The 24,849-nt window shown below is 51.4% G+C and overlaps 1 long non-coding RNA gene across 1 annotated transcript; it reads left to right on the plus strand.

The window, feature by feature from the left end:
• Positions 1–13,508: 13,508 nt before the first annotated feature.
• Positions 13,509–21,123, plus strand: LOC114113954 (uncharacterized). The gene is made up of 2 exons (XR_003588746.3): positions 13,509–14,695; positions 20,965–21,123. It is a non-coding gene; the product is annotated as an uncharacterized LOC114113954 (long non-coding RNA).
• Positions 21,124–24,849: the final 3,726 nt, after the last annotated feature.

Here is a 24,849-nt window from a genome sequence, read left to right on the forward strand (position 1 = left end):
TGGACGAGACGATCTTGCCCCACACATCAACTAAAGGTTCATCTCGTGGAGTCCCGGTGCCCACACCCACTTTGGGAGTCTGCCCCTAAACCCATCAGATTTCAGTTGTCATCAAACCCTTCCATCCCATTTTGGAATTGGTTTTCAAATTTATCTGCGATCATTTGCCGCCATAATTTTAAATAAGCTATCCTGAATATTCTGTCAGCTGAGGTGCAAAAAAACAGTCCATTACTGGCCTCCATGCTTTACATGTAATAGACGCCCAATATTTACTCATTAGGTATATATTCAATCAATATTGAATACGTATTAATTTTAATGTACTAAAGTATTAACATATATTGTGTTACATAGTGAAATACTGTTCATGTAAACTAATATATATTTAATAATATAAAATATATTAAATTGAATTGAATGCATCTCTCAAGGCAAGTAGCTGTGGAAAAGCTACTTGATCTAGCTACGATCTACAAAGCCAGCTATGATCTACCAGACTCTGAATATTGAGTATGGCATGCACGTTTAGTTGCTTCAGTCGTGTCTGACTCTTTGTGGCCCCATGGACTGTAGCCCGCCAGGCTCCTCTGTCCATGGAGATTCTCCAGGCAAGAATACTAGAGTGGGGTGTGGTGCCCTCCTCCAGGAGATCTTCCTGACCCAGGAACTGGACCCAAGTCTCTGTCTCCTGCATTGGCAGGCAGGTTCTTTACCACTAGCACCACCTGGGAAGTCCCCGTTGAATTTGAAGTAGGTGCCCAGTGCTTCACTAAGGATCTCACTGTGATATCCGCAAAAACTTAGAGGGTGAAGCCCACCCTCTCCGCTAATGGTTCAGAGAGGTGGAGGAAGCCCCTCAAGTTTGCACAGCTCACAGCTGTAGGAGTCTGCAGGTTAAACCAGCCAGTCTGTGTCCAGAGCTCACCCCTTCACCCTCTTTGTGCTCCCTAGAACCTGATTCTCTTAGCCCTCCTGTAGTCATTCCTGCCCCACTCTGGAAATTTCCCCAGAGGCCCACTTAGCTGGAGGGAGAAGCAGAGCTGGGGCCTGGCCCCCTGTGGCCCATGGTGGGTGGGGCGCTCTCTGCCTCCTGCGCCTGGCCATGGAGGGGCACACCAGATGGACTCTGTCTCCACACGCTCGTCAAGGCCCAGGTTGGCAATGATGGGCTTGAAACTCCCCAGAATCATTGACCAGCTCTGACTCAGCATAGCCAGAGACAGAAGAGAGAATAGGTGTCCTCCGCCAGGCTCCAGGGAGCTTAGACAGTTGGGGCAGGTGGCACCACTTCTTTCCCCAGGTGCCTGGGGAAACAGAACCTCCTGGTTCTGGACGTGGAGTTGGGCTAATAAGGTCCCTTGGACATCTCACTGTGGCCACAAGCGGAAAGGACAGAGAGTGGGTGTGAGAGCCCCGAGCATCAGCCACCAGGAAAACACGTGCAAAGAAAACCAGAGGTGAACCTGAGCTGGGTGAGGACAGACAGTTCCAGCACGAACCAGCTCCTGATCTCACCTAGCAGCACCCCCACCCCTTGTCCTGTGTGTGACTTCCCTACGGATTCTGATCAGTCAGTGAATAAACAGAGAAAAGATGATGCACTAATACATTTGCTATACATTGTTTTTGTTCAGTTGCTAAGTCGTGTCCAACTCTTTGTGACCTCATGGACTGCAGCATGCCAGGCTTCTGTGTCCTTCACTATCTCCCAGAGTTTGCTCAAACTCATGTCCATTGAGTTGGTGATGCCATCCAACCATCTCATCCTCTGTTGCCCCTTCTTCTTCCTGCCCTCAATCTTTCCCAACATAATGAGTCAACTTTTCGCATCAGGTGGCCAAAGTAAGTATTGCTATACATTAGGAGTATCTATTCATTAGACATGTTAAACTTCTTCCTTGAACTAAAGACTTGGGAGTTTTGCAAAAATTGACAGCTAATTTAGTTTAATTGCATTTACACGCATTTCCTAGGCACTTGCTATGTACCCTGCATGGTGCCAGGTACAAGTATCAAGGTGAGGAGGACTTACCTGCTGGATAATTGAACCACGATGGTAGTCCTTTCAGTGTGGGTCTTGGGCTCAGAATTCTGGCTCATCTTCCAGCTGAGGCCCGTATGGGAGGGGAGGGTCCGCAAGCCTCAAGAGGAAAGGGTCTGGTCTTCCAAGGGACAGGCCCTAGGGACTAGCCCTGGGGACCTCCATTATGTCACATAATGCCTCTGACCTTCACCTTTCTATTTATAAAGTAATTCTTCACTCATATTATTTCTTATATAAATACCCTTTTTGCACATGCATTTGAGGAGTCAGCAAGATCATGTATGGAAAACATCAGTAGCACAGTCTCTGATTGCTAGTAGGTGTAATTGCTGTGACTCCAGCCAAGAGGTGGGGGCCTCTGACCTCTTAGGCTGAGCTCCATACCTGTCAAACAGAGCGAGTCCTTGACATTTTAATTTCTAAAGATTTTTTTTTATATGGGCCATTTAAAAAGTCTTTATTGAATTTGTTACAATATTCCTTCTGTTTCATGGTTTTCAATTTTTGTTTTTTGACCACAAGGCACGTGGGCTTTTAGTTCCCCAATTAGGGATCAAACCTGTACCCCTTGCATTGGAAAGTAGAGTCTTAACCCCTGGACTGCCAGGGAAGTCCTTTGACAGCTTATTTTTTAAATTAATTAATTAATTTTAATTGGAGGCTAATTACTTTACAATATTTTAGTGGTTTCCCCCATACATTCACATGAATCAACCATGGGTGTACATGTGTCTCGCAACCTGAACCCCCCTCCTACCTCTGTCCCCATCCCATCCCTCAGGGTCATCCCAGTGCACCAGGCTTGAACGCCTTGACGGCTTATTTGTAAGGAGCATTATCAAAATTTGATGAAAGGTCACCAACTAGGACAACTGGAAACAAACATTTTAGGGCTCTGCAGCATTGATGCAGAAAGATTTTCCCCCTCTTTTCAGAGGCATCATTCGGGAAGCGCTGACTCAAAGTGTTTGGATGACACTTTCAGGAGAAAGGGGGGGCGCTCAGCCAACACTCGCAGGTGTTATATGGAAACCCCAAATTGGTTACTGTGACTCTCCTGAGATCGGGGAAGGAAGTGGGTGGGTGGACGGGTGGGGAAATAGTGGCAAAACCGGGCTGGAAACCATGAGCTCCATCTGATGAATCTTAGCAAATATTCCTCCCTGTTTCCTTCCTTCTCCTGGGGGCGGGATTTGCATAAGCATTTTCTAGAGTCCAGAAAACAAAACCATGCCTTGAGAGACATTTCACTTTCTCGGCCCAAAATCCAGGCTGATCCTTTCCAAGATGCAGGAATCTTTGATCAACAACAACAAAATATGTACTCACCCTGTTCAAGAAGCTTTCCAAATCGCGGCACAAAGGAGGGGCCGATGTTCGCCCACTGCCCACCTGGCGTGCCAGCCGCCCTTTCATCCCTTCATCCTGGAATATTTTTCTCACAGCAGAAAGTACTTAGACCTTCCTCATGGACCTTAACCGTTCGCAAAGTATTTAATGTTTGCCCCTGAGGGCATGTAGACATGTGCCCATTCGGCACATGGACCCAGGCTGCCCCCAGGAAGATGCAGGGGTGTGTTTATCATCAGAGAAGGTGTTTTTTCCAAGACCAGCAATGTTTAGACAGTTTCAGGTTACCTCTGAAATGGATGCACTTTGACAGATAGTGAGTGCTGGCACCTCCTCAGTGTGGGGACTGCTCTGCCCTCTTAGGAAAACGGTGCTGTGTGCCAGCTACAAATTGGCACTTGCCATCTGCCTCTACAAAGATTAAATCACAAGCTGCCATGACCGCTGACCTTCAGCACCCCTGAAAGGAGTTCAGGCTGGAGATCAGGAATGAGGCACTCTGTGATCTGGGAAAAACTGGCAGAAGAGATCTTTAGATAGTTAAATGTTCTCAGGAGAAGATTTTATGAGCCCTCTTCTTGCATCTCCTCACATCTAGAAAAGCACTAAAATCCTTCACAGTGACATCTGCTCTTCAGATTAGCAATAACCTTCATGAGGTTACCAGAAACCTGCAAAAATGTGTGAATTTCAACGAATATTCAGGGTTGACTTCCTTTAGGATTGGCTGGTTTGATCTTGCTGTCCAAGGGACTCTCAAGAGTCTTCTCCAGCACCACAGTTAGAAAGCATTAATTCTTTGGTGCTCAGCCTTCTTTACAGTCTCTCACATCCATATATGACTACTAGAAAAACCATAGCTTTGTCTTATCTGACCTCATCAGAACCATCTTTCTGGGTGCAAAGAAGACCTGGATGTTTTTATTTATCCTTTTCTTCCTTCAGCCTTACCTGGTCTCTCCGTAGATAGGATATTGAAACTAAAATGGTGTTCGTCCTGACTTTTAGGATTCCACACATCGATGGTCTGAGTAATCCCAGGAGCTCCTCCATCCTCATCTGATATCCTGTGATTGAAACACTCAGAAATCTGGCTTCAGAAACAAATTCACACTCTCAGTGCTTTGAGAGTTATGTCCACCTTTTCACATGATTTTTCCTCCTCTTTTCTAAATTGGAATTTAACTTTCTTCCTCTAGGAGGGGACCAAGAAGAAATATCACAGAATGAAATGATAGCTTTGCCAAGTGTATTTAGGATAAGAATCGAATACCAGAACAACAGGTGAAACTGACAGGCAGCAGAAAGCGAGAATATTGAGTATCAGAAAATAACAGCATTTAAATGTAATTCTGGACCTGGCTAGGACCTGGAGGGGGACATTATCCCTCTATCAGTTTCCGAGGCAAGGCCCTCACTGAGAGGAGGGGTGACCAGAGTGGCTTCTTTGTGGAAGGCAGGTCTCTCCCTTGGAGAATTGCATGGATTACCCCTTAAATGGATTAAGGAGAAGTCCTGGAGGAAAAGTGCTTGCATTTTCTGACCTGCGTGCAGTGAGAGGCCCACCCCCAGCGGCCTGGGCAACAGAAGGGCAGGATGCCCTGGTGGCTAATGCGCTGGTCACGCAGCAGCCCACAAGGAGCGCCTGCCCCCTGGCCCAGCGCAGCCTTGGCCTTGGGGCCTTGTGAGCCAGTTTAAGACCCCGGATTAACTTTGGGCCATAGAAACTGCACACTGACAGGCTTTTATTTTCCCCTTCCAACTGGGCATGAACACATGTTGATCTGTCATTAGGCAGGGCTGGGCTGGGCCAGTCTTCCTCAGTGGGAGCTTTGTGTCATGTGCTATCACTTGGAGAAGATCTGCCAGAGAAGAGTCAGAAAGGCTACCCAGCCACTCTGGAGTTGCTCCAGCTCTTCGTTCTCAGCCCAGCTCTCTTCTCTTCGCATCTGGAAGACCCTGAACCTGGGAAAGATTGAGGGCAGGAGGAGAAAAGGGACAACAGAGGATGGGCTGGTTGGATGGCATCACTGACTCAGTGGACACGAGTTTGAGAAAGCTCCAGGAGATGGTGAAGGATGGGGAAGCCTGGCATGCTATAGTCCATGAGGTCGCAAAGAGCCGTATATAACTGAGCGACTAAACAACAATAACAAAGACTTGAAAAACATACAAAAAACCTCTCCGTCTGAAACAGTGTAAATTGCTTAGAAACTTCCCTAACCACAGATTTTATCTGCTCTCATAATCTTCCAGCGAGTCAACAGCTACCAATTATCATGGACAGCAATAAGATATCAACTTGCTTCATTATTTTCCCAGAAGTGCAGATTTTATTTCTTCTCTCATTTTCAAAGAAGGAAGAAGAAGAAGAGCAGCGTAGAGACCCAGTGGAGGGGAGGGGACAGAGACAGTCTGGTGACAGATATTCCAGGGGTGAGCCATGTCAGGGGATATCCACCTAGCACTGACCACCCATCAGAGGCGCCCCCAAGCCCCGTGGGACCCTCCACGTGAGCCCACCCAGAAAACCACCATTGTCTAAAATTTGCATCAAGGTTATTTTACTGAGTTCAGGAAGATGATAGTTTTTATGGACACACTTAAGGCTGTGTCAGAAGAAAGTAGAGGCAACCAGCTGAAGCAAGTTTGAAAAAGTATAAAATATTATATTTGTAGAGATTGGACTCAGATCTGTATGTATCATGTACATATGCATTTCTGTATGTGAGAGAGAGACAGAGACAGGGCACACTGGACCTCACTGTGACCATTGCACAGGAGAAAAAGAGGACTGGATACCAAAAAAAAAATTATAAGTGTAAAAGCTGGATGTGAAATTAAAAGGTTATATGTGAAATACATTAGATGTCCTTTATCCTCTAAGAGTCTAAAGCCTCTAAGAAATGATATTTTCACACTGTTCATGTAGTAATTTGCTTATGATACACTGTCCTTGCCTCATTGACTTTTCAGAGTGTTTGAATGATAACCCTGAGTCTAATTCCACAGTCTCTGCTCAGGGCAGAGCACAGCCTTGTATTGGTTTATCTAGTGCAGCAGCACCCAACCCATCCCTGCCCAGACAGAGAAACTCTGTCCAAACCCTCAGCCGTGGGAAGAGGCAGGAATTGTGCCCACCGGCATCGCTCTGGACTGCAGCGACAGCTACAGGGTTTTCAGAGGATGCAGCCAGCCAAACGCACCCTGATCTTTAAGAGAAAAGAGGAAAATAGGGTGGAGAGGTTGTTCTTCTCTGGGTTCTGTACCCACTCGTTGGTTCAGAACAGAGAACAAATCAGAAGGGAATGAATGGTGCCGCCCAGGAAACAAAGCAGTGAGTTACGCAAACACTTCTTAGGGAAGGAATTGATGACACCAGCAATGAATACAAAGCCGGTCAGAGACCTGGGCAGGGAGCTCGGTGGGTCACAGAGTGTGCCATGGTGCAGGCGGGAAATGTGAAGGTGCAGGGAGTGGGGGGAGAGGGAAGCTGGGCTGCTCCCCCGGAACACGGTGCCCCTCCAGCCAGTCCCACAGAGTTAATCGTTGTACAGACTGTGCTCCGTCCAAGCAGAACCTGGAAGCGGAGCCAAGGGAGCTTTCTTCTCCCGTCACGTTGGAGGGCATTGTTGCAGGATGAAGGCGAGAAGCTGGCAGAAGGAATCTTTCCATCCTCCTGGCTGGGGAGTGAACAGGTGGCCCCAAATCTGTCTATGTTGGGGGGGGGATGGAGGTGGGTGGGGAGAGGATGAATCTTAAAATATAATGTCCTGAAAATGCAATCCCAACCTCATAAAGGAAGGAGGGGATAAGCTGCAAGGCAATGTTCTCAAAAAATTTCCACCAAAATATCACTAATGTCAGAAGAAACTGCACGTGCCTTGAGCTGGAAGGAAGGCCAGGTCCCAAGCCACCGTCACCAAGCACAAAATGCATCTGAAGTCTTGGTTTGGGGTTTTAAATCACAGGATGGTTCTGTATGCTGGGTCTGATCTGAAGGCATAGTTTGAAATTATCTATCAGTTAAATGACCTGACTTGTCCTCTAAATCACGTGGTACTCTGATGCTCCAGGGGAACAGACAGCAGGTTTTGGGACCCCGATGCATCACCTGCACCCTTGGCAGATGTGAAGTGAACCCTGGCGGCCACCACACAGGACCCTGTGATGAACACGCGGCACAGAGGCTGCAGTGGTGGGAGGAGGCCCCGTGGACAGGAGGGGACCTGCGCCCTCTCCCGGAGGATGTCCCTCACTTCCTGACCTTTGCCACATTCTGCTCACCAAAGGCTAGGCAGTCATCTTGAAGTGTTCTGGCCCAAATGCGGGGAAAACTTCCTTTTGGGGATTTCTCTTAGCCTGGCTGAGATGCGTAATGTGATTTTTTTTCCCAAAAAAATATTTGGAAAAAGAAATGAAAGAACAAATAGCAAATTATGTATAAGAAACACAAAAGGCCAAAGAGACTTCCCTGGCAGTCCTGTGGCTAAGAGTCTGAACTCCCACTGCAGGGGGCAAGGGTTCAATCCCTGGGCGGGGGCCTAAGATCCTGTATGCCACGCAGTGTGGCCAGAACTCCCAGCAAACAAAAGGCCCGCTTTCTCACCTCTTCTGCTTGCTCTCACCTGAGATAACCACGCTTCACCTCAGAGGCCGGCGAGGCTGGGCAGTCACCTCCCCCTCTCGCCAGCTCACATTCCCTTCAAGGACCCCATCTCCTGGACACTCAGGGGAGAAGGACCCCAGGGCTTGGGGCCCTGATGCAACTTAAGACACGAACACATGTTTTTATGTGCTCTGTGTGTGCATGTGTGTACTGTGTGTTGTGTGTGTATGTACTGTGTGTTGTGTATGCGTGGGTGTACTGTGTGTTGTGTGTGTGTACTGTGTGTTGTGTGTGCATGTGTGTACTGTGTGTTGTGTGTGTACTGTGTGTTGTGTGTGCATGTGTGTACTGTGTGTTGTGTGTGTGTACTGTGTGTTGTGTGTTTGTGTACTGTGTGTTGTGTGTGCATGTGTGTACTGTGTGTGTTGTGTGTGTGTACTGTGTGTGTTGTGTGTGCGTGAGTGCACTGTGTTGTGTGTGTGTACTGTGTGTGTTGTGTGTGTGTGGGTGTACTGTGTGTTGTGTGTGTGTACTGTGTGTTGTGTGTGCATGTGTGTACTGTGTTGTGTGTTTGTGTACTGTGTGTGTTGTGTGTGCATGTGTGTACTGTGTGTGTTGTGTGTTCGTGCACTGTGTGTTGTGTGTGCATGTGTGTACTGTGTTGTGTGTGTGTACTGTGTGTGTTGTGTGTGCGTGGGTGTACTGTGTCGTATGTTTGTATACTGTGTGTGTGTCCTGTGTGTTGTGTGTACTGTGTGTGTTGTGTGTGTGTACTGTGTGTGTTGTGTGTGTGTACTGTGTGTGTTGTGTGTGTGTACTGTGTGTTGTGTGTGTGTACTGTGTGCATGTGTGTACTGTGTGTTGTGTGTTTGTGTACTGTGTGTGTTGTGTGTGCATGTGTGTACTGTGTGTGTTGTGTGTGTGTGTACTGTGTGTGTTGTGTGTGCGTGGGTGTACTGTGTGTCGTGTTTGTATACTGTGTGTGTGTCCTGTGTGTTGTGTGTACTGTGTGTGTGTGTGTTGTGTGTGCAAATGTACAGTGTTGCGTGTTTGTGTACTGTGTGTGTTGTGTGTGTGTACTGTGTGTGTTGTGTGTGTGTGTACTGTGTGTGTTATATGTGTATATGTGTGTGGTGTAACAGACACACAAATCATGGGATGCAGTGCAGTGAATCTTGTGCTCCAACAGAGCTTAAACCTGTCTTTGCCGCCCACCCCAGAACCGTCCCAGTTGGTTATTCGATTGGAGAGGTCTATTTTTCTTCAGGAGGTGGTAAGGACGGAGTGACTGGCAGATTAAATAATCCCAACCCTTAGACGAGATGCCAGCTCCTATATCCAGCACCTGCCTCAGCCCTGCAATCTATCAAGTGTAAAAGAAGACTGGATCCGCGCACTAAATGCAGCCCTCACAGAATTCGAACCGCAGAAGAGTCAGTGCAGCCTCATCAGAAAAGCAGAACGCGAATAAAAGCACCAAGCTCCCACCGAGAGTATGAGAGAGGCTGAAAATAGTTTGGTGTAATTATTTCACCATAGTCCATACTGAGGTATAGGCAGGCAGACAATATTTATAAAACAAAATCAATGCTATGTCTTAGGCTTTCTCTATATCACCAGGAAGAAATTGGTAGAGAGGAAAAAGAATCCACCTAGTTGGAAATCATTCATCCGTATTTCCAGAACAGATCTTACAAGTGAATTCAGTCTCTGAAATCTGGGCAAATCGCAGGATTTTGTTTTCACTCTGACCTTTGGAATCTGGCTCATTAAGCCTGGGTCTGTGAGCCTGGTGGACCATCCTCATACTAAACTGACCTACTAGAAACCAGCCAGTTCAGCTAGACAACCAGCTACTAATCAGCCAGTGTCTGGTTAATTTTTAGTGCTCATGAGTTTCCAGGGTTTTCAACAGCCTGCATGCAGGTGCTGAAAGGAACTTTTGCCTTTCTCTTTGTCCTGCCCAGTGGGGACAGGAAGAACAGCCTTCCGTGGGAAACACAGATGAGATTCAGCGACAGTAAGTGAGCCCCAAGGCTGTGGCCTCCCTGCCAAGCCACTGGCAGGGGGCACAGCCAAGAACTGCCCTGCTACACCAGGTACCCCTTCAGTCTCTCCGCTGGGGCTGGAGCAGAACGTGGAGATGTGGGTGGCATTAGCGACATGGGGCCATTAGTGGAGATCGGGGATCATAAAAAGAAGACACCCAAATTCGCCCCCAAGTCCTGCCTGTGGTCTCCGGGTGTACAGGAAGGACACTCTGCGGGGTAACTGTGTGTTGAGGATACACTTTGGCTGTCTCCCCTGGCAGGGTCATTGGAGGAAGAGCTCATCACTCAGTAAACAGAAAAGGGAGATGCTTATACTTAATAAGCCATTGCAAATGGAAAAAGCAGGCTCCTACCCAATGAGATTCTCTCTGAAAACAAATGGCTTGGATCCAAACACCACAAAGCCCTTTCAGAATGCCCTCAGTCCCAGTGGCCCCAGGACATAATCCCCCAGCATCTTCTCTTTCACACGGAAGCAGCTTTAACAAGGGAAGAGAACGCTGTGTGTGCCTGAGCGTGGCACGGTCATGATGTTTTTTTCTTTTGTCTTAAGTTGCGGAGCCCCTGATGGGCAGTGAGTGCATCCTTCTCTCTGGGGAGCAGCTGCTCCAATTGAAGGAGTGGGCCAGACATGGTGACACCAGCGCCTGCACATCAGTCTTCCCAAAGGGTGTGCTCAGGCCCCTCCCTCCACAACCCCAGCATCGCCATGGAGCTCTGGCCCTGCAGCAAGGGGCAGGGTTGGCCTGGCGGCAGAAGGCAAGTGGAGGTCTCTGCCAACACTGGCTGCTCTGGTTTCTCTCGTCTGTGTCCTGGGCCAGCCCTCCTGTTGGATAAAAGAAATAGTGTGGTTCAGTGGCCAAGGTGGAGCTTGGGCAAGGAGCTGGGGCCTCCGACCCCGGCACCACAGTCCTTGCCACTGATTATCATATGCCCACGCTAGATATTTTCACTTAAAATGTGGGCAATAAAAATACTGACCTGTCTCCACAGCTTGTAATGTTAAAAGGAAGTGGAAAGGAGGACGCGGCACTTTCTAAATACTCCACAGAGAACTTCTAAATAAGCCTGGCTGAGTGCACCAGCGACCAGGGCCGAGCAAGGCAGCGTAAGCAGAGGTTGCCCTGCAGGGAGACAGTTCCCAGCCAGGGGGTCGGGGTGGACCAGCCACCCTCCTCCCTGTGCACTAGCTATTTCTCAGCCCTCTCTCAGGAAAAAGGACTTCAGGGGTTTCTGCCAGCCTCCACACGTGGCCAGTGTGGGGGACACTGGCATCTCTTCCAAGTGGAATAAACCAAAGAATCCAGGAAGAAGACAGACACACTTTCTGTCTTCCCTCCTCTCAACTTATGAGGTGCTGAATCTCTGGTCTCTTTCTAGAAACAAAGAAAAGAATAGGGCTCACTCATACAATGGCCCTTCCATTTTTCCAGCTTTTGATTAGAAAGGGAGGTGATTAGAAATGATTATAAATGGTGTTAGATCTGTGTGCCCCTCTCTCTTGGGCATTTTCTCCAGACTGTACAACTGGACTCAAAAATGAAAGAGAGATTTGAAATAGTCATCACGGTGTTTCCACTCTGCTAAAATCCACAGCCAATTTTCCTTATTAGTGTTACTTCATTAGATTTGCAAGTGTGCCTGCGTGCTCAGTTGCCTCAGCCCTGTTCAACTCTTTGTGACCTCCACGGCTTGTAGCCAGCCCGGCTCCTCTATTCATGGGATTCTCCACGCAAGAATACTGGAGTGGGTTGCCATGCCCTCTTCCAGGGTATCTTCCTGACCCAGGGATCGAACCTGTGTGTCCTGAGTCTCCTGCATTGCAGGCAGATTCTTTTCCCTTGAGCCATTGGAGTACGCACCACAATCGAACAGGATTCAGCCTTAACAAGAATGAGTTCTGACACAAGATACACCAGGAACATTAAGTGAAATAAACCAGTTACAAAAGGTCAAATACTGTATGCTTCCAAGTATATGAGGGACTCAAAAGTCATCAAATTTATGGAGACAGAAGGTAAAGGTGGGTACCGCAGGCTGGGGGACGGAGTCAGTGTTTATTGGGGACAGTTTCTGTTTTGGACAATGACAGTGTCCTATGGGTGGTGGTGATCTTGTTCAACAGTAGGAATGTCCTTAATGCCACTGAACCGCACACTCGAAAATGGTGAGAACAGAGAATTGCATGTGTCTTTTACCAGGATAAAAACTGTCCATCTGACGTCATTTTCTACTTTCAATACATAATTGGGGGGTGGGGGTGGGGTGGGGGGCACAGGCATTCCAGTCCCCAGGAAGGGTGGGAGAGGCCTCTTAGTCCTTCACTGTCTCTGGGCTTGGATCTGAAGATCCTCTGCTTTTTCTGGGATTTAGATCCCGGCCCCTCTGGTCTCATCACCAGGTCCAAGCCAGGGGTCTCACTCAGGATGCCCACCCCCCTTCCCGCCTCTGGCCCTTTGCTTCAATGTATGGAGAAAGGTCACCCACACTGGAAACATCCGGGCAGATGGCAGCTGCGGGGTCTGAGGAGAGGGCGGCATGGGCCTTGACAGCCACCTCCGCTCCCTTCCTGTCCTCCCTTCTAAGCTGTTCAGGGACACCAGCCCCTCTGCCAACTTCGAGACTCTGCGGAAATCCCCTGAGCGGACAGGAGCGCAGGGCCACCACGTGTACCGCCCACAATCGCGGGCCTCGAAGGTGGCCTGGAACGCTCAGGAGGGGCCGAACCTTCGTAAGCTCCAGCCCACCTTCTGGGGTGCTGGCTCTCTCTCTTCGGTCGCTCCCTGTGCCCGGCTTCCCGCGCCCTCTCCAAAGGCCCCTGCAGGACTCCCCACTTGTTAAGTCTTTTCCAAACAGCAACTCCCGAAAAGCAGCAGCCTGAAGCTCCCCAGAGGCCCTGCAGGACCAAATCGCCCTCCATGACGCATTTTTGTTTTGTAGCCGTTATCCTCGCCCATCGCCCTTCCCCCATCCCTCTGGAAGCTTCTTCGGCTGCAGACCTCTTCATTATGTGGCTGTTTGTTTCCGGAACCTGGTGCTCCCTCCGGGGACTCCTTGGTACTTTGCATCGCTGGCCAAAAGGAGAATGAGAACGCGCGAAGGGCACCAGGGCCCTATAAGGCAGGTGCGAGACGATCCTCCGCCTCCTGTGGCCTGGGGCGCACAGAAGGGAGGACAAGGCGCAGGGGACGGTCCCAAGACCGCAGACGGCCGCTGCACTCCCCGGCCCCCGCTCCCGGGAAGTGGGCTTCCGGGGGCTCCGGGTTGCCGAGCGAGTGTGCGGTGCGCGCGCCGCGCGGAGGTGGCGTCCGGCCGGTGCGGGAGGAGGCGGGGAGCGTCCGCCCGGGGCCGCGCGGCCAGTCCCCACCTCCGTTCGGCCTCAGCTGCGGCTGCTCCCGTTAGATGGCGCTCGAGGCTTTCCGACTGCTAGCGAAGGTGCGCGGGGCAGGGCACACAAAGCCCCGCGGGCCGGGGGCGAACGCAGCCTGCTGGCGAGGGCGCGCTAGGCCGGGGCCCGTGGCCGCACGCAGGGCCCGGGGCGCGGGCGGGGCGCTCCTGCGGGGACCTCGGCGCGCCGGCTTCAGCGTCCACCCCTTCGACCCTCCGCCCACTCGGGCTCGGCCCCGGGGCCCGGCTGCATTCCCGAGAGAGAAGCCGCGAGGCTGGCGGGGGCCGCGGGGCGCGGGGCGCGCGAGTGGGACCTGAGGCCCAGACACTAGCCCCCAGATCGTCCCAGCTCGCTGCTCCTGGACTGGCCGGCCGGCTCTCCGTGAGTCCGGCCTCTGCTTCGCGGGGCAGCAAGTAGGCAGGTGCGGGGTTGGTGGTTGTTGGAATCGTCCGCTGAAATTGTGGTTCGAGAAGAGGTTTAATAAACTTCGTGAGTGCGCATCTCCAACAGCTCCGGGCAAACTTTCTTACTGCCCCCGGTGCCGGTGGATCCGGGGGAGGAAGCTCCAACAGCCTCCTTTAAAAAAAAAAAAAAAAAAGCAAGCCCCGGGGACTGGCGCGTAAGATGTTTCGGTCAATGTCTAAGTAACTGTAGGGGGGATTGCGGAGCGAGCTTTCTTTCCGCCAAGTTCAGCTCTCCTTCCACCCCCTCCAACAAAAGTGACTCGCTCGCGCTCTCCCGTCCCCTAGGCCCCTCCTCGTGTCTCCTGAGCGAGCCCCGCCGTGGAGAGGGGTGCATTTCTCGGAGTCGGAACGCGCAGCGCCGAGACCTCCTTTGTGCCTGCCCTTGGCTGTGAACTTTCCCGCGCGGCGGGTTCTCCTTTAAGAAAATAGCGATCTCCATGAATATTTAATGCAGCGCGAGGGCCGTCCGGGCGGAGGGGAGTCCCGCGCCCGGGTCCCCACGGCCGCGACGGGGACCGGGGGGCCAGGGGCGCGAGCCCAGCCGGGGCGCGCGGCCTGGCGCGTTCATTTCCATAAGAAAGCCGGCGGCGCGGTCGGGGAGAGGATCTGGCCCCCGGTCGCCCTCCCCTGGGGACTCGGCTTTCTGCTAGAAGCGGGCTCGGGAGCTCAGAGTCCCGAATGTGCGCTCTGGTCTTTGATGCTATCGACAAAGTATGGTTTCAGATGTTGCCCAGGCTGAGGCCGGTTTCCTGTCTGTTTGTGGAGTGGATGGAAGGACCGCGCCGGGTGAGTCCAAAGCGGGGAGCGGGCGGCAGGCCCGCGGACGGAGGTGGGGGCGGCGCCTGGCGGAGGAAGTTTTCCGGCCCGCAGGGTTCTGCGAAGGGGACCAGGTGGAGACCGAGATCCCCGCACAAAAGAGAGTTTTGGGGGTGGTGGTGGAGGGTGGTGATGAGGGACGAGGGGTCGCGAAGCCCCGCGCCCAGGCGGCTGCTGGTGGGAAGGTCTGGCACGCATCGCCGCCGGGTCCCTCTGCAAAGACCCAGGCAACTTCGCCTCGCCGCCGCTGACCCTCTTCCTGCGAAGGAAAAAAGTGAACTTGCTCAGATCCTCGATTTTGCTGGCGGTTCAGTTGTTTCTGCTTTGGTATTGAGTTTGTTTCTGCCTTTCAGTATTAACAGCCAAGTGTCCTCAATTCTCAAGTGTGTGTGTATATTTATATATTCTGTAGTGTGTGTGTATGAAACCTCCTAGGTACTTTATGATATACACATATATAATACACACATATATTGTATAGTGTGTGCATATATGTATTCTTTTGTGTATATATATTCTATAGTGTGTGTATATATTCTATTGTGTGTATATATATTTTATTGTGTGTATATATATTCTACAGTGTGTATATGTATATTTTATAGTCTGTGTGTGTATAAAACACACACATGTATATATATGAAATCTCCTAGGTACTTGATGATCTCATCTGGATAAATTAAAACCCAGATCTGTAATGTTTATTCTTAGTTTACAAAAGGCAGGAAAAAAATGTGTGAGACACATGTCTGCAAATATATCACAAGTACTTTCCTTCTGCTTGAAAAAGTTGCTGCAAATGTCTTCTCCTTCGCTGATCCTGGACCACTTCTACTTCTGGGGGAAACTAAATCTGGTCACCAATAAAGCACCCATCCGATCAAGCAATTAAATACCAATTATGACTACTAATGACTGTATACTAATGACTGGAGTTGAGGACTCCAAACCCAGCTCCAGGTAATCAAGCCGTTTCAAAATTCTGCTACCTGAGACCTTTACAGCACACCACCCCAGTAAAGGAGGTAAGAAGACAGATGATGTTCTCAAAGAGTTCTCCAGGAGGGAGACATGGTCGGATTTCTTTCTTTCTGTAAAGTCGATGTTTACTGCTGGTGGATAACGGAGTCTTCATTTCTGGCCGAATGAAGTGATGCAAAGTGTAATTGATGGTGGTGTTTATTTAGTGAGGATGCAGAATTGGGGGGCAGGCTAGGAGGGGAGGGTGCGTTCTCTCTCCAGTTACTCTGGTAAATGCTGAAAGCCCTGGATGATTTTACGAAACAAGTGTTTTAAATCTTTACCTGGGGTCATGGATATCAAGATGGCTGGGAGTTGAAGAAATGAGGGATGGTGAATTCAGGGGGCAAAGGAGAAATAAGGAACTTGGTCCAGGTTTCAATTTTTCTTTTTGCTCATGGGTTCGCATGGTTTTAGCCTGAGTGACTGTTCAAAAGAAAAGTTGAGTGAGACTCATCTGCTTGGTGAAAAAGCTCCTGGGGCTGAGGATGGTTCACGGATCTCCTTCCCTCTTTAATGACACCCTCTTCTTATCCTGAATGTGCTCAGTTCTGGTATGGGAGGATGCGGCATGGATGGAGGGAGGGAGGGAACGTATTGCTGTTGGGAATCCATAGTGAGAGGACAGGGCAGCTGGCAGGGGCCCTGACCAGCCACCATGAGGCAGGCAGGCTCAGCCAGGGGGCAGTTGGAAGTGTCCCTCCCCTCTGCTCCTTGCCAAGAGTTCAGCCCTTTCAGCCTGCCTGTTGGGGACCCTGTGAGAACTGGGGCAGTAAATGTGTTAAGGACGTCTCCCCAGCTCCTTGCTGGCTCCCCGTGAAAGCCAAAGCAGCAGCATACACCTGGTTCTGATGTCTTTACCAGGCTGGTATAATGCCCAGGTTGCATGCAGAAACCTGAGCTGCTTTTGACCAGCAAACTCCTTGGCTAAGGAGCATAAACGGGGGGATGGTTTCAGAGTGCCTGGCTGCCCCTTCTCTCCCTGTGAAGCACGTGACTCCACCCCATTCTGTTCTGTTAGAGTTAATTGCCCTGCAGTGAGAATATCTCACACCTCAGCCTAGGAAAACAGCAGAGAAAGGATCCCCCACAGGTAACTGGACGGTGCAGGGTCAGCTTGGACAACTGACGGGTCCCCAAACCACATCTGAATGAAATGGGCCTGTGGCATGCCTCGCTGGCGGCTCTTTTTGCCCGGCTCATGCTGTCAGCTGCCCCCATGAGACCCTGTGGTTCCAAGTAGAGCTGCAACCACCCCTGGGAGTGGGCAGCTGATCCCAGAGGCAGATCTTAACAGGACAGCTCCACAGTCAACAACTTATTCCCTGTTGACCCTGAGACTCCCAGGGAAGAGGGGACTAGAGGCTGGTATACAGCTCAGCATCCAGGCAGTGTGCGCCCTGCCTACCACAGGGCCTGGCAGTGGGGTAGCGAGCAGGCCAGGGCTGGGGGACATGGCTCAGGAAATCTGCTGTTCCCTTTGCTGGGGTCGGCTGCACACGAGTCCAGAACAGCAAATATCTGTGAAGAGGGGTGTGAGTGGCGGCTGGTGCTGGCCCTGTGTCCTGCCAGGGTCCCAGGGCTCCATGCTGGAAGAAAGCTCCCCCAAAGGTGGCCTGGGCAGATTCCAGAGGCCATTTGGCCCTCCCCCCACCCCTATCACTCCCACCTTACGTCACAGAGGCCGGCATCATCTAGGTCTGAGAGAACTTGCTTTCCCAGGAAACCTGGTGGTGGGGGATTCTGGTGAGAGTTGGAGGCAAGTTTCTTCACTTTACTTAAACATTGTTTGGAAAGTGACACAGAAAGAAGATAGCAAACACGTTTTCGTTACTCACATAGGGCTCCTTTGATGTCAGAAAACTGCCCCCCTGCATAAGCCTCCACTAAATGGAGGTTAGCGGAAGGAAGGGGTTTACTCTGTCTCCTCCACCCGAGACAGTACAATTGAATTTTGTTCTTGAAAAGAAAACAGTGCTGGAAACTTTCCCCAGCCAGACCCACCTAAGTTTCATCAAGGTTTCTTGTCAGCCACTCTAACCCACCCCCATCTCCTTTTCCTTTCTTGTTTGTATCTAAAAGTTGCATTTGAGGAGGGTTTATACAATGTTGTTCATGTCAGCAAGCCTCCCCTTCCTCTCCTCTCTCACCCATCCCCCTGGATGGAATCTAAGCTGGAAACCACACACAGAAAAGATTCTCTCTAAAAATTTCTGCTATTCTTCCCAACTAGAGGAGTTGACAAGACGTAGACACATTAAGTTGCAGAAAATACAGTGGACTGATCAGCCAGAATGCATCTCATTTGCACTTGTATGTAGCTAGGGGTAGGGGCCAGAGTCACTCACTGCCTCCAGCCCTCTCGCTATGCTGGGCTGACTGGCTGGAATTTCCGAGCAGGCCCCACTGCAGGGGCCATTCGTGGGGTCGCAGCCCCAGCCCAGCCTAGGCCAGTGGGAGGAGGTGAGGGTGGTTTGAGGCATCTGGAGGCCTAGCTTGAGGGCTGCAGCCAACTTTGGCAGATCCTCTGCTCTGGGCAGCTTGGGGGCTGGGAGACCTGGAAAGGTAGGTGCTGGCCACTGGGTGATCAGGTTAGCAACCATTCCCAGTAAAGAGATAGCCACTGGCCACATATCCACATATTACATTCCCTCCCACCTCTCTCCCAAGGTTCTGCCTTCATCACCCACTTTGTCCTCATCCACCCACGGGTGGAGGGACAGCTCTGCCCATGCTGGGTTCTTCCACCTGCTTCTGTGTCCTGAACTGGGACCCTGAGCTTTTTGCTCTCTTCCTGCCTGTCTCCTTCTCAGCCCACGCGCCGAGTTCCCAGGGAAGCCAGTGGGGACAGTTAGGGTGAAGTCACAGAACTTTGAGGTATTCCCACTCCCCAGCCAGCAACCCACCCACTTTCCAGTGCTGCCTCGAACTGTTCCAGACCTGGGACTAGGGCACAACGTTGGCAACCCATGTGTTCTGCCACCCCCCACCCCCAGCAGCTGGAGGCCCAGGCTGCATTGGGGTGCAGGGTCACTACCAGGGCTCCACACAGCTAGGCTCAGGCCTCAGGAAAGGCAAGCAGCCCCAAGAGCGTGTCCTGGAGGCGTCCTTTCCACAGTGTCCCGCTGGCTTCCCTTGCAAGGCCCTGGTGATTCAACCCCCAGAGCTCCCTGCTGCAGTGCTCCGTCTGGCCAGGCAGGGAGGCATGCTGGGCCTTGCCACCTGGCATCCAGGCACCCCTGGGCCCCACCGCAGCCCATTGCCTTCCCAGACAACCAGGTGCTTGCTCAACAAGACCAGCGCTCGCCCGCCTGCCCGGGGACCAGCCCACGGCGGCCTGCAGGAGCACGGGCGAGGTGGAGAATCCGTGCAGCGGGCCCTGCGCCATGTACAGCGCCAGCACATCCACAGAGCCCCAGGGACCATCAAGCGACCCCCCCTCAGGAGCTGGGGACACGCCTGTAAGGTGTGCAGTCCTTTGGAGATCCCTGGTGCTACTTTGGCACGAATCCTTTGTTACAGCTTTGGGAGCCTGCTTGCCTGTCAGCGGCTCCCGCTCCTGGGCCTGCCACCTCCACCAGCCCCTGCTCCCTCCTGCAGAGAGGGCCGGGTGCAGGGGAGCTTCGTGGACCAACTGTCCTGCTCCACATCCCCTCCTGCCAAGTGCTTGTCCCTCGGTTACCTCTCCCCTTGGTGCTTGGGGCAAATGAGCATGTTTTGCACCACCTTCGCCTTTGGGGCGAGGTTCTCCCAGAAAAACAGGCTTTCTGAATGTGACCTCGGGCGGCAGCAGGCAACTTCCCGCTGCTGGTGAAAGAGCTGCTCTCCTGCCCCAGGCCAAGGTGACTGGGTGCACGCTGCAGGGCCATGAGCAGGTGGTAACCTGCTCTCCCACAGTCAGGATTTGAGGATTCTGACCAAAAGGGCGGGGTAAGGATAACACAGCTGGGACCTAACTTGGCTCCTAAGGGCTCCAGGGCCACCAGGGCCTGGTGTTCCTAGGTAGGAAGTTTCTCCTCCAGCCCCCAGATTATGCACAAGTTCTCCTTAGCCTGAATACAGCTAGGGGCAGGATGTTTAAAGGATGCTCCAGCACAGGCACAGAGGAGGTGCAAGCTATGACTTTCCATGCACATGGGCTTGCATGCATCGTCGTAAGTGGCCACACTCCCATCTCTCAGAGTTTTTCCATTTAATCTGTCTAAATTCCTTTTTTCTGGGCCTTTTTGCCTACACATAGTCACCTGAGTGAGGGCCTATCCCCACAGAAAGTTCTGTGCGTTATGTAACACACGCACGCAGGGATCCCTTTGGTTACCAATTTGCTCCAATCAGCCAGCAACTGGCTTTCTGGCTGGGATGGGGGTGATGCGAATAGAGGTGGAGGCTTCGTTCCCTGGGGGGCTTCCCCTGCCTCCTTGAAGCCCCACTTCAGGCCCAGAAACAAAAGGGTAGGTAACTGATCCATCTTTGGTCTGTCTCTTCGTGTCCACCCGCCTCGCCTACAAACCAGCAGGCCTTCCTTTTTGACAAACAGAGGACAGCCTATGAATTCAGGTACACAGGTAGGGAGTGCTGAGCTGTGAGGCACTCCCCATCAATGGAAATCAAAACTCCCATTTTACGGTGTGGGCTGCAGGCTTGAGCCTTGAGTCTCCACCACCTCCTCTACCCTCCCTGGACCTAAGGCTATTTGCTTAGCCTTCCTCTCTTGTTAAAATAGTTCCTGGAAGAGCTAAAGATGTCAGGTTCGAAGCATTTTAAAGCCCTGCTGGGAAAAAATCTTGTAGGGGTATAAAACACAATCAGTAGGATAGCCTGAGCAAGTTTGAAAGATTTCTTTCCCCACATGTTAATGAAAAATTGTTTCTAGGTGTTGTTTTGTTCTCGGATTGTTGTAACCTATACAGTCTCAAGCCCCAGCTAGTAAGATGTTTGTCTTCATATTGCTAGTTTCTGGGTGATACTGTACTTTCTAACTAGACCTAATTTATTTTTCATTTTAAACGCTGCCGGAGACTGTTCAACCTTGGAAACATGAATGAAGAATAGACTCTCTCCCTTTGAGAGTGTCACAGGGGCAGAGTGGAAGGACCCCTTCACACCTCCAGGTTGCCCTGCTTGAACCCGAGTGGACTGAGGGTGGCAGGTTTGCGCACCTTATATTTCAGTGCTGGCACAAGGGAAGCTCTCTGAAACGAGTATCTCTTCTATTTCAGTGTGCAGTGTTCCAGTCAACTAAATGGACTTGCCTTCAGCCAGGAGGGAGCCATTTCTGCAGGACAGAACTAATATTGGGTCTCCCAGGAAGCTCTTCATCAAAACAGCCCTTGTCCTTTTTTTGTTGTTTCTGAATTAAAAAGATGCGTTTGCCTTCCTCTCCGTATTCACGCCCTTATTTTGTAGCCACAATGAAATCAGTTCAGTTCTTTATATCCTCTGTTAATGTCTTATTTTGGGGGGCCTCAGGAAGCTCCAAACCCGCCTTGGTGTGTCCTGTGCTTCTGATGTTTACTCACTACTCCCTGGGTCACCCGGAGACTCATACTCAGTTCTTCCTCCACTTGGGTATCACTTCTCTCCTAAAGGATGCTCCTCTCCCAGTTCGCTGGGGAAGGAGCTCTCTTAGAGAAAGCATCCCCAGTTAATGAAGACCAGGGATAAGAAAACAGAACCAGCACCAGCCCCAGGTATGACTCTGGTCAGGAAGGGTCGAGGGCAGCAGGCACATTGCCACAGACATTTCTAAAACTCTGGCAACTAAGTGAGGTTTACAGTCAGATTTTGCTCAAGTTATTTAAAGTTTAGTTTTGTTCACAAGCACACACGTGCACACACACCCCAACTAGGGTTAAGTTACCAGTGCAGTTTCACTGGGCAACGCTGGTGACAGCAACCACTGCCAACAAACTTAATTTTCTGAAGAGTAAAAACCCACATACACACAAAGCCTTCCCATGTCTTTTAAATGATATTTTATACTATTTAACATCTCCACAGACAGGAATTGGCCCAGACACTATTGCTTCTTTTCCTAGGAACAGGTAAACGAACCATTTTTCCTCCCCTCCCCCAGACCCAGATATTTTTAAAAGCTAAAATTTCTCTTTCCAAAGGCGGGAGAAGGAACAAATTCCATTAATGAATTACGTACAAGGAATGTGGCTTGTCGAGGGCAATTATATTTGTAAATAAATGGCTTCCTGTTTATTATGTACATTTTCCTGAGGACTCTGATGCCTCTGGGCACTTAATATAGCAAATATTCAACTTTTGGTTTAATTTCCACTTTTTAAAAAATATTCATTAGAAAGAAATAGGGTTAAATTGAGGCAGCTATGATCCTGCAGGGTCCAGGCTGGCCAAGGAAAAGTGATCTCTCAGTTCTCACTTTCGCTAAAGTGCGATGGGGAGGGGGATAGCTCCCTGGGAATGCTGCTGGAATTAATAAGGGGAGTTTCACTTTTGCCCACCCCCGCTCCCCGGCCGCCCCCCATCTTTTTAGAGCCGACCACTGCCTCCTGCGGCAGCTTCAGAGGCGAAGGCGGCGCGATCCTCCTGGCTGGCGGCCTGGACACCCATCCGCCGCCCAGCATCCCCTGCTTGCCGGCACTGCGCTCGCCCACCGCCCGTTCTGGGTCGCCGCGCTGGCCCGGGACCCTCCGCCTCTGGAGGGGACCGCGACGCGACTGACCTCAGCCTTCGTGGAGCGCCCGCCTTCTCCAATCCCGGCCAGGCCTGGCGGCCCAAACTCTACCAAGCGCCGGCCTCCCGCCGAGCATCCTGCGCCCCGGGACCGCCCCGCTGACCTCTGCTCCCCCTCCTTCCTCGGACTGTAGTCCGGGGCTGGACCCTGTACATCCCCTCCTTACGAGACACCTTTCGGGAAGGGACACGCCGTGCCTACGACGGAAACCCCAGGCCCTGATCTCCGGCACAGGCCCAGGCCTTGGAGACCCAGGGTCCAGCTGCGTCTTTACTTTTCCTCCAGGGCCCTTGGGCGCGGGGGCTGGAGAGGGTCGGTCAGCAGGCCCTGCGCTCAGCCCTCTCAGCTCCACCGTCACCGAATTCTGGGCAGAAGAGGCCGGGCCCAGAAGGCAAAATCCGCAAACTTGTAGGACAGGGATTCAGACCTTCCTTTCCATCCTGTGCTTTCCCAGACGTGGTGTCCAGGCCCCCGGAGCCTGAGCCACGGTAAGCTCAGAACCCCACCCCCACCCCCCAGCCCTCCCAGGAAACTTCCACAAGTTCATATTTCTCTTGGTCCTCAAGTTCTCAGGTTTTCTCCAGCTACTGGTTTTGTCGATTGCTCGGCCAACTGTCCTTCGTCTCAAGGGCTGCCGAGGCCCGAGTTGGTCCAGAATTATGATATTAATTGTTATTATCTGGCTGGGGACGGAGAGCAGCATCAGAGGATGGGGCTAGGGAGAGAGCAGAAATGTTGGTGAAGTGGGATATTCGACCTGTTTCCAAAAGTTTCAGATGACAATGATCAGTAACTCCGACAGACAACTCCATTAAAAAAAAAAAAAAAGAATTTACTACTGCTCTTGAAAAGCCGTTATTTTTTACATCGCTTTTAGGAAGATAGATGAACAAAACATCGCGTTTCAAGCCATTTTGATCTGTAATTAAATGGCAGGATCGGTTTGTATTCTCCTACGGCTTTTACAGAAGTTGCAGTGATCCAAAGTCGGGCTGCTGTGTCAGAGTGGCATTTTTATTAATGAGAATACAAAAAGCTTGCATATTCTTAGCCCTGCTTGAATTTAGTTGCTAAGCAACCGGTGTATGGTAATTCATCCGCGAAATTTAAATCTTTGAGAAAGGATCGTGCGTTTTGCTGAATGGTCGCCACGAGGAAAACAGCTTGTGGGACTGTCCGCAGCTGTTACGGCCGGACCGCCGGGCAGAGCCGGGCCGGGCAGGGTCGGGCCACCCCCCGCCCCACGAGCGCCCCCGCCCTGCCCGGGCGCCGGGCCCCCGCGCTGCGTTCCCAGGGGACGCTGGGCGTCTGAAGCCCGCGGCCTTGTGCCGGGCATCACCCTCCTGCGCTCCTCGGAGCCCCACCTCCACCTGAGGCCGGTCCTAGATCCCAGGGTGGAGAGGCCGGGTCGCCGCCGCGCAGCCCCTTCCCCGCGTCCCCACCCCAAGGCCGACGGCCTGCGCACACCCAGCCGCCGCGAGGCTGCCAGTTGCCCTTTTCCCAGACCCCTCTGAGGTCACTTCCAGAAGGACTCTTCCTCGAGGAAGCCCCAACTCAGAAAGAACGCGGCCCGGAGCCCTCCAGAAGGCCAGGCGGCCGCCGCCGGCCGGCAGTGACATCACTGGTTCCTGCTCGCCACGCTCGCGCCCACATTTTAGGAGACAGGAACAAACACGGATGTGAAATCAAGAATGAAAGAGAGAGTAATCTAATTAATAGGCCATGAGCCAGGCTAACAAAATCAAAGAATCTTATTACACAAGTAGCCCTCTCGCTATCTCCGCCGCCCCCGCCCCCACCGTCTCTTCCAGCCTCCGCACTGCTTCCTCTCCTAGTCTGGAAAGTTCTGGAGGCAAACCCAGAGCCCCCCCCTCCCCCCCGCCCCGATTTCCTTGGAACAGCCGCTCTGAGCAACTGAGATGACCAAGCCACCGAGAGAACTTGGACAGCTGGAGGGATGCCCCCACACTTCCTACAAGCATCACTCTCACAACAGCAACAGCGACGACTACAACCTCCACCATCAGCACACCTGTACTGAGACGTCTGCTGTCAAGAACAGGACTAGGAGAGTCTGCACTCAAAAACACTTTAAGAGCATCTATTTACAAAACAAAACACACAACAAAATTACTTTTTCTCTATCACCTTGCTTCTGATCACAGAGAACTTCAAACTTTTAACTTTCTTTCAATGTCCTTCGCCACCACAGGCGTCTGAGCACAGCCAGGTACAAGGTTTTATCACTGATACATAGCATCTGTTCTAATAGGTCCAGTCAGCCACGTGCAATTCATGAAAGACCTGGATTCTCTCATTTCTATCCTTCTGCCTTGAAAAAAACCAGGTCCACCTCCTAAATAATTAATTTCAAGTCTGCATCCAGTGCCAATACTTG

Source organism: Ovis aries, chromosome 3, assembly GCF_016772045.2.
Source record: "Ovis aries strain OAR_USU_Benz2616 breed Rambouillet chromosome 3, ARS-UI_Ramb_v3.0, whole genome shotgun sequence".
NCBI lineage: Eukaryota > Metazoa > Chordata > Mammalia > Artiodactyla > Bovidae > Ovis > Ovis aries.